This window comes from Priapulus caudatus, unplaced genomic scaffold (genome assembly GCF_000485595.1).
Source record: "Priapulus caudatus unplaced genomic scaffold, Priapulus_caudatus-5.0.1 Scaffold8, whole genome shotgun sequence".
NCBI lineage: Eukaryota > Metazoa > Priapulida > Priapulimorpha > Priapulimorphida > Priapulidae > Priapulus > Priapulus caudatus.
In genome coordinates, this window is record NW_014577069.1 from 775,141 (window position 1) to 784,276 (window position 9,136).

The window sequence follows — 9,136 nt, forward strand, 5'->3', positions numbered from 1 at the left end:
GTAATGTGTTTGGTTTGTAGGTTTTGGGATTTTTTGGGCGGCGTGGGGGGGTGTTTTGGTTGGGCGGGATGCTTGGGGTGTCGGTATGAGTTGTGCTATGTGTTTTGTGACTGGGTGGCTTGGGGGTGGGAGGGGGGGGGGGTGGTGCAGTGGTTGTGCTGTCGTGTTGTGGGCTTAGTTTATCGATTTTGTTTTATGGTGGTTGTGTTTTGGTGATGGTGGTAGTCCGGTTGTGTGTGTGTTGGCGTGTGTGGTTTTTGTGTGGTGGTGGGTGGGGTGGGGTGGGTATGTGGGTGGGGTTTGGCTGGAGGGGGGGGGGGGGGTGCGTGTGTGGGTGGGGGGGTGGTGGTTCCTTACATGCATTAGCGGTACGTTAGGTATTAATCATATTGTATTTTCTCATTCTTTATGATTTACTGTCTATAATTGTCTGTATATAATATTTTGCTCTTGTCTCATTACATGTGTATTCAGTTGTTGAATATGTCTGTCCTGAGGATTGTGGGTATAGGGGGGGGGGGGGGGTTGTGATTTTTGCAGTGGCAGTGGGTTTAGCATGCGTCGGTACCTACTTTCTTTGTAGCTTCCTCCTGATCTGTTTGGAATGTGGTAGTCTTGGAGGCGGGGTTGGGACGGGTGTAGCTGTCCTGTGTTGGTCCGCTGCTGCCGGGCTGCGTTATTGGGGTGATTTGGTGTATTTGAGCTTTGTTTCGGGCACTTGTTGTTGGTGCTTTGTGGTGCTGAGTTCGTTGTGTCTGTGACAGGGGAAGTTGTTTACTCGATTTTTTGTTGTTTTTTTTTTTTTTTTTTTTCTTTTTCTTTCTTTCTTTTTTTCCTTTTCTTCACAAATTTCCTTCTTTTTTTTCTTTTTTCTTTTTTTTTATTTTCCTTCATTTTTTTTTTTCTTTTTTTCTGTCTTTTTTTTTCTCCTCTTTTCTCTCTGCTCCTTCCTTTTTTTTTCCTCGTCCTTTTTCCTCTCTCTCTCCCTCCTCTTCCTCTCCCTCCCTGCTCCCGCTCCCTCTCTCCTAAGGACAGAGAGATTGTTCAAGAGCTTAACTACCTTAATATTTTACAACATATGTTCTAATCACAGAAGCATACTATACGAATTAATCGAATATCCGGGATCACGAATAAGAATGTATATATAGTAGCCCATGTATAGTTTATATATATTAATATACACATATATATATATATATATATATACATACATATACGAATACGAGTATACGCATGTAGCTATGTTACTCTGCTGGGTGCGTATAGTACAGAATAGTATCGCGTTCATAATTGCGCTTGTTGAAGACATCTTATAGTGAATGTCTACTTACATACAAATACAACACTATATACCTACCAACATAAAAGTGTATTCATGTTAGACTTTATTGATTTTAATTAAAAGTAACGCTCTTGTTCCATAGCAATACGTCTACCAACGTCACTCAACACATACGATCAATTGTATCATCGTAAACGATGAAATAGGATAATTATTATTAGCATAACAGCGCGATCGAATATGCCTTGTTATTGAGAAGATTGAAGTGTTGACTCGCGTACTCTCTATCATGTCACAACGATGTAATCGTGTCTGAAGCCCGTGTAACACTTCCTTGGCAAACGTAATTGGGCGTAGCGTAACAGTTTCAACAACGTACTTCACCGCTTTGAATTGGCGTCGAGAAATGGCGGAGGCAGCGAGTTTCCCATCATGTTATCGAGTCGTATGACTCAGAAGAGCTGTTAAACGGCAGTGACAACGCACGGGGGCAATATGCAAGCAAAATATACGCAGCTTCATGTCAAGGTTTCGCAAAGAAAAAAAACGACAAAAAGTGTGCAATCGCAGGGAAATATTTGATCGCACGCTATCGATTGGCGACGCTAACGTATAATATGATATGACGAAGTATCGTATGTTAGCATGCGGTCCACATTAATCACGTTATATTACCCATGCTCATCATCTATCTCCGCTGCTGGTTACCAAATTAAAGCCTGTCACAAGTGCACACGCTCTGTAATTTGATGCGACATACATACTCGAATATATGACTGATAAACCGACTTAACCTTGAAGCAAGATATAGTACTTTCAGGCTTCGTTGACGAATCACAACAGAACATCGCGATCATTGCTTGATCAAAATTAGCGGCGTACGCATAACTACACTCGTCGTTCCAGAATCATCCATCCGGAGAATATCTCTCCCTGCAGAACCCGCCGGAAAATGTAGATTTCACGAAAATATCCAGCTGGGCAATCCCTTTTCCCCCAGCGACGATAATACCAGACTTAATTACTACATACTTCCATGCGTATTCTTCGTAAGTCTACGCGGCATTACTTCACGAACTTAATCGCCATTTCCAGTCAATCGTCATTATAGCCTTGTATGACATGTTCGCCTACTTGTGCATAATATTATCCTTTGAATTATTATTATATATTTTCCCGGTTTACGGACTCACCATAACGCTGGCGTGATCAATAACAGCCTCTCTATGTACGACCACGTATCCGCGATATGTATCTGTATGCAACGCTAATCGTTAAAACAAAGAACCGGCAATAAAACGCAGGAACAGGCTTAGGGTGGTTCACTTTAAAGAACGGGGTTGGAAGCCATGCTTTAGATGCATTCGAGTCGTTGTTGTAATTACAAACTGCATCTATCGTTACATGGGTCCGCTGCCACTGCCACTGCTGGCCATTATTGACTACTAACGAAATAGATTAATGTAACGACGGTTGCTGTTCCTTGCATGATCGGCATCGAGAAAAATGTTCTTATATATTTAAATTTAAGCAGGCACACACACACACACACACACACACACACACACACACACACACACACACACACGCACTTCACCACGCGCGAGCAAAAAGGCACACACATCACACACGAAACACGCAGCACTCACCACGCACGCACGGCACCGGCACGCACGACACGCACGCACACACTGTATACGCCGCAAATAAGATGTTTGAATGATATTTAATACATCTGCAAATGTTTCAGATCATTATTAGGCGATTACTAGTACAATGCTTAGCATTTTCGTTGAACATTGAGGTGGCCTTCGTCTATTTCCCGACAATCGAACAATCCTACGGAAAGTATTCCAGCTATCTCTATAAAATATATCTGATAGGGCATTGCCTATGAATGGACGCCAGAGCGCGCATCTCCAACCACTATCTGTAAAAGCTTCGAATCTGCCGGTCCTGGTGCCACCACGAACATTCCAAATGAAAAATTAAGAAAACGCGACTTATTCTATTATCAAATTAGACATGAAAAGAAACTTTGATCCATACATCAAGAGATATAATATAATATGGATATTATATATAGAGACATGCATGGAGTCTAAGGGAAACGAAAATACCACGAAAAAATAATTTTTACGTGATCGTCACGAATCACAGTGCTAGCTACTCGTTGCCTATTCACCAATATAATAATTCTTATGTTATCCATTCGTATGAAAACAAACGCATAGAAGCAAAGATGATAGAAACAGATCGAAAATGATGAAAACATGAAGTGATTATATTATTATAATAATATATTTATTATTGATAAGGCATATAGGTCATAGCATATAAGCATACATAGGCCTAACCCACCAGCTGTGTGACTAACGTCAATATACTATAATGTCGTTCAAATTACTTTTTGTATAAGAAGGAAAGAAGAAAAGAATTGTAATAATCCTAACTACAGTAGCCTATTTGTAGTTAAGGAAGCGCTATGTCTCATGATTATTTAATAGTTTAATAGTTTGGAACCAATAATTCGGGTATTTCATACTGATCGATACGTTAGCTCCATAGCCAGTTGCCTAGCACTGTTACTTGTGTAAGTGCTACCAGGTGTATTGTAATTTTGTTAGTTTTGTGTGCGAACCAGCCTGTGTGCCTCGTGTCACCGCGGACATAAGCCCTGGCGCCCGGCTTGGGTATGTTTGTGTGTGATTAGCATAGGCCTGTTACCATAGATCGGCATTAGTACTTTCCTAAGCCCGACAAGGCTGCGACCGATTGTCTATCTTCTAACTCTAGCAAGACCGTTTCTTGGAGGCTAGGTACTTTAAATAAGTTGTATTGTTTGTGTCATGATTTAAAATAATGAGCTAAAGCCAAATTAGCTACACACCAGCACATGTAATTTTTGTGTGCGTGTGAATACTCACTTACAACTGGCTCTCCCGTCGTCGACCACCCCACCGAACGGCAGTAGATGCTGAGGGTCAACCCAGGCTAACTGATGATTCGTTTCGCGACTCACGGAGCAATTCCCGACATCTCGGCGCGTTTAGCAACCATGGCCTACGCCACTCAAGTGTCACAGTTCTTAACGAGATTTCAAATGATTTCAGCTGCGACATCTGCAAACTTTAGCTAAGGTTTTGGGCTGATCTTTAATCAACGATGTTTAGTTAAGATTCGATGGATTTCCATCACGTACTTGGTGCGATTTGGCTTGTTCATCGCGACTCAATCTCGTTTGTCCGTTCCATAAGCGCGGCTCCTTACTGTGTGTACACAGTTCTATTGTTTCATGAGTCCACCATATATTATAGAGCCGGATTCGCGCACACTAATGTAACTGTATTTAAGTGTGATGTTTCTTGTTTCTTTGAATTAAAAGCGCGTTGATCGATGGGCCGATGCAATAAAGTAATTTATCCCGGTTGTCTATTCTAATGTCTTCCTCTTTCATACGCAACACACCACAGTGACGGTTCAATTCAAAGGTCAGCATCCAGTGATCGAATCTTAGACGTGTAACGACCGAGCATGTTATTGTGGCATTACAGCAATTAACGGAGATCACACAAGGGAATATACATGTAATACGCCATATTTTTCACATAACAGGTATTTTCACAAATCGGACCTGAACGGACAATTTTCCGCAGAGTGGTTCTAAAATTTATAATTCGGTGTTCTGGTGACTTTTGACGGTTGGTGATCGACACTCCAACGTTCGTGCAGAGGCAGGTCCGGCGCGCGCACCGGAGAACATGCAGAGGCTGCGAGGCATGCGCATCATCCGGACGCTCGGCGTCTGGAGCGGCGCGAAGAGACCTGATGGGACAGCTACTGAAGCCCTCGTGAGTCAGCGAAATGACCGCGGAATTTGACGAGCGCTGTCGTCCCGAATCCTCCAGAGAGGACGTGCCTGACGCGCGACGGTCTAGAAGATGTATCAAAACCGCTCGCGCCCGCAAACCACGCCGATACGCTGAGAAGAGTTCTGGCGCAGAATGCGTCGCGCGATTGGCCGCGAAGCAACGACCGCAACGGTGGAAGCCCCAGTAGTCCAGAAGCACAGCAGCACATATCGTCCTGACGAGTCTTGAGTGAGTGAGCAGCGAGCTGTCATCTCGTGATAGTCGCACAGCTCGGCGCGCTTGCGTCTCCCGCGCACGCGACGTTGCTGCGAAACAGCGTACGCACGCGTTGCGGTCGCGAGCGCCGCACGCTGACACGCTCGTGCGATCGCTGCGCGAGCCTGGCTCTCCATCGCGTGGGTGCCTCCCGATCCGCTCGAGTCCCGGCGCAATGCTCCTCGAGACACCCCTACGAGTGCGTGTCCGCGTGTTCCCGCCCGCCTTGCATTCGCCCGCGACGAGTGGGAAGCGGCCGGCGTGGCGACCGCTAACCGGCAGCGTGTTGCGCAGTGTGGCCGTGTTCTACACTTGGCAACTAGGACCTCGACAAAGAGAAGATGGTCACTCGACTGCTACAGCCAGTGCGGGGCGGAGGTAACCGCGTGCCATCGCAAAGCCGTGGACGTCTGTGTGGCGGGACGACGCTGTTTAAATATGCATTCGACTTTTAATAAATTCTTTATTAGAAAACCAGAATAATTAATCAGTACAGGATCTTTATTCATTATCACAAGAAATGCCGCGCAGCCCGCACAGCACTGATCATTGCAAGGAAAGTGCTATCATTTAGGCGCCCATGCCATTATTATCTGCCAAACCTGAAGCGCAGTTACACGATGCGGGGCCAAAGGCAAGCCGGGGTCAGGCCATATGGCAATGATCGGGCCTAATAGTTATTGGTTGGCTCAAAGATAACAGCGATATGGGCCACATATTGGCCTGGTGCTGTTGTGCTGTCCTGGTTATATAGCTAATCTAGTATATCATTATATATGCTATATATTGCTATATTCATTATATATGTCCTAACAATATTATGCTATAATCATGTATATATCTATATACTTGCTATAATCATCATGATCTATAGTAGCTATATAATGATGCCTAGCACATATCTATATTTACCTTAGACCCCGAATAATTCTTTCAGATGAACGTTTTATCAATCATCCTAATCTTTTCATACTATCGATTCATATATATATAAATAGCCTAGTACTAGTATATACCCGTAGTAGTAGTAATATTGACGTTATTTCACACAGGGTGACACACCTCTGGTGGGCAATAATATAATATCATAAATAAGACTAATTAATTAAATATAGTAACGTAGTATATATTAGGCTATGTACGGCTATAATGCTATACCTATATGCCTTTATAAATAAATAAATATATATATAATATATATAATTATAGTCTCTTTCATCGTTTCATCATTTTTCATCGATGTTCATCATCTTGCCTTCTTGTTTGTTTTCATCACGAAGAACATAAGAATTATTATTAATTTGGTAACATAGGCTCCGAACTACTAGCACGTGACTCGGTGACGTCCACGTAAAAAAATTATTTTCGTAAGTATTCTCGTTCCCATTAGCTCCACTCATGGTAGTCTAAGTACATAATCCAATTTATACAATCTCGGTTAACGTCTGATCAAAGTTTTTTTTCATGCTAATGAAAATAGAATAATCGCGTTTATCTTCATTTTTCAATTTGAAATGTGTGGGGCACAGACCGGCAGATCGCTTTAGCAGAGTGGTTGAAGATGGCGCTCTGGCGTCATTGTCATTTAGAGTTCGCCTGGATAGGGCCAAATGCCTATTTGCGCAGATATATTCTAGGAGACAGTGGAAAGTATTGTTCGAACATTTCCATGGACGATCTGCAGGCCGTGATATCGCGCGGAAGCGCGAAACAGCGCCCGCCGATCGCCGGCCCCTTTTGATCGGAAATCGCTGCCCTGTGGAATTTTTTTTCCGTCAGTGCCCTATGGTAATAAGAATAATATGCGTGTAAATCGTCCAATTAAGCAGTTGGGGCTATTCCCAGAAGCCTTTCGAGTGAATTGCACGTAGGGCGAGTCATAAATCCAAATCTTGGCGTTTTTGTTGTTTGCGCTCGGCGCGGCATCCTTTTCGTGTAGAAAAAATAATTTACCGCTTTCCGCATGGTTCCTGGCTCTGACATTAAATTTGAAGTTATGCGCGACGCCATAAGATGGCGGCAACGCGTCCATACTACGTCACCATTTTCAAATATTCAAAAAAAAACAAACGCTTGCATTGATGACCTAGACTTGCCGCGGCCGCGCGCCCCATGCACAGTCGACACGCTAGCGGTAACTGCACCATTCAAGTGTAGCCAACATAGTTTGGCTTAGTGAAGGTCGGTAGCCGTCTGAGCCGCTCGCAAGGCAATCAGTCATTAGCCAGGGCTCCGACTTCCGCAGATATGCCTGCGCTACAGCGCGAACAGGCCGCCGTCGTGGCCGCTTTCTGAATCAAAAATCGCTGCCCTGTTTGAAATTTTTTCCGTCAGTGCCCTATGGGATAAAGGATATAAGCGGTGTAATTGGTCAATTGCGGCAGTTGGTGGGCATCTCCCTAGAAGCCTTTCGAGTATGCCGTGTAGGCGCGACAAATAAATCCAAATCGCTACGTTTTTGGTTGTTTGCCGCTCGGCGCGCGTCCTTTTCGTGTAAGAAAAATAATTAGCGGACACTTTCGGCTGGTTCATGCTCTGACATTAAATTGAAATTAACACGCGACACCATAATGGCGCATACGAGTCCATCACGGTAGCCATTTTCAAGTTTTAAAAAAAAAACGCTCGGCTCGATGACCTAAGAGCTCCGCGCGGATGCACAGTCGACACGCAAGCGTAACTCACATTCATGTGTACGCCAACGAAGTTGGACCTGGAGTGAACGTCGCTAGCGCGTCTAGCCCTGCATTCGTCATTTGCCGGCTCCGAAGCTTTCCGTACCCATACTTACCGCACCAATGTGTAATGTTCTGAATGTTTGCCATTCATGATTATGACGATGTTATCATGGAAAAGCTCATGCTCTCGTGCGTCAGCACGTGGCGTGGCGCCGTGGCGCAGAGAATTTCGTCAGTCTCTGTGTGATTCGCAGCTGACACATCTCGCCCGGTTACGAACAGAGACATTATTTTCATAAGAAGTCAACACTGTTCATTGCAAATAGAAAGCAAAGATTCGAAGCTGTTGATGAGTCATGTTTTGAAATCGTCTTTGAGAGCGTAGTACACATGTTTTGCGATATATTACATCGTCCCAGCGTGCACTTATAGGCAAAAACTTCCGTTCTACCCTGCGGTCGAGGTGGGGGCCCTGACTTGCTCTTGTGCAGGAAAACTTCGCCGACAAACTTGGAACTCGCCTGCTCGCAGTTACCCTTGACGGTGCAACCCACTATATATACCATATATGTCCACCCGACCCTACCGGCTATCAACAACGGCCTTACGTGATATACTCAACATACTGGCTACCTCTATGTGATTATTATGTGATTATACGTGCGTCACTTGTTTTGTATATAGGTTGAACATTTCGGCCCAAGGATAAGAGAACACTGGGTCCCAATAAATAACCAATGTTGCCTAACCCTAACCTCTAAACCCTAACGCATAAATCAACCCTAAACCCTAATCCTGTGACCCTGAAGCCTCAACCCTAACCATGAACCTAACCTATTATATATTGATATAATATTAATATTTAGTTGATGTAATGCCATTGCATTTTATTGGCAATATGACCCATGTTCTCTATCCTTGAACCCTAACGATGTTCTATGTACATCATCAGAGGCATACTGATTTGCCGCAGGTATATAATTAAAAACCAAGCTTTATGCTTTTTTCGCTGACAGCTGCCTCGCCTTCGTTATATGAAGCGCTGA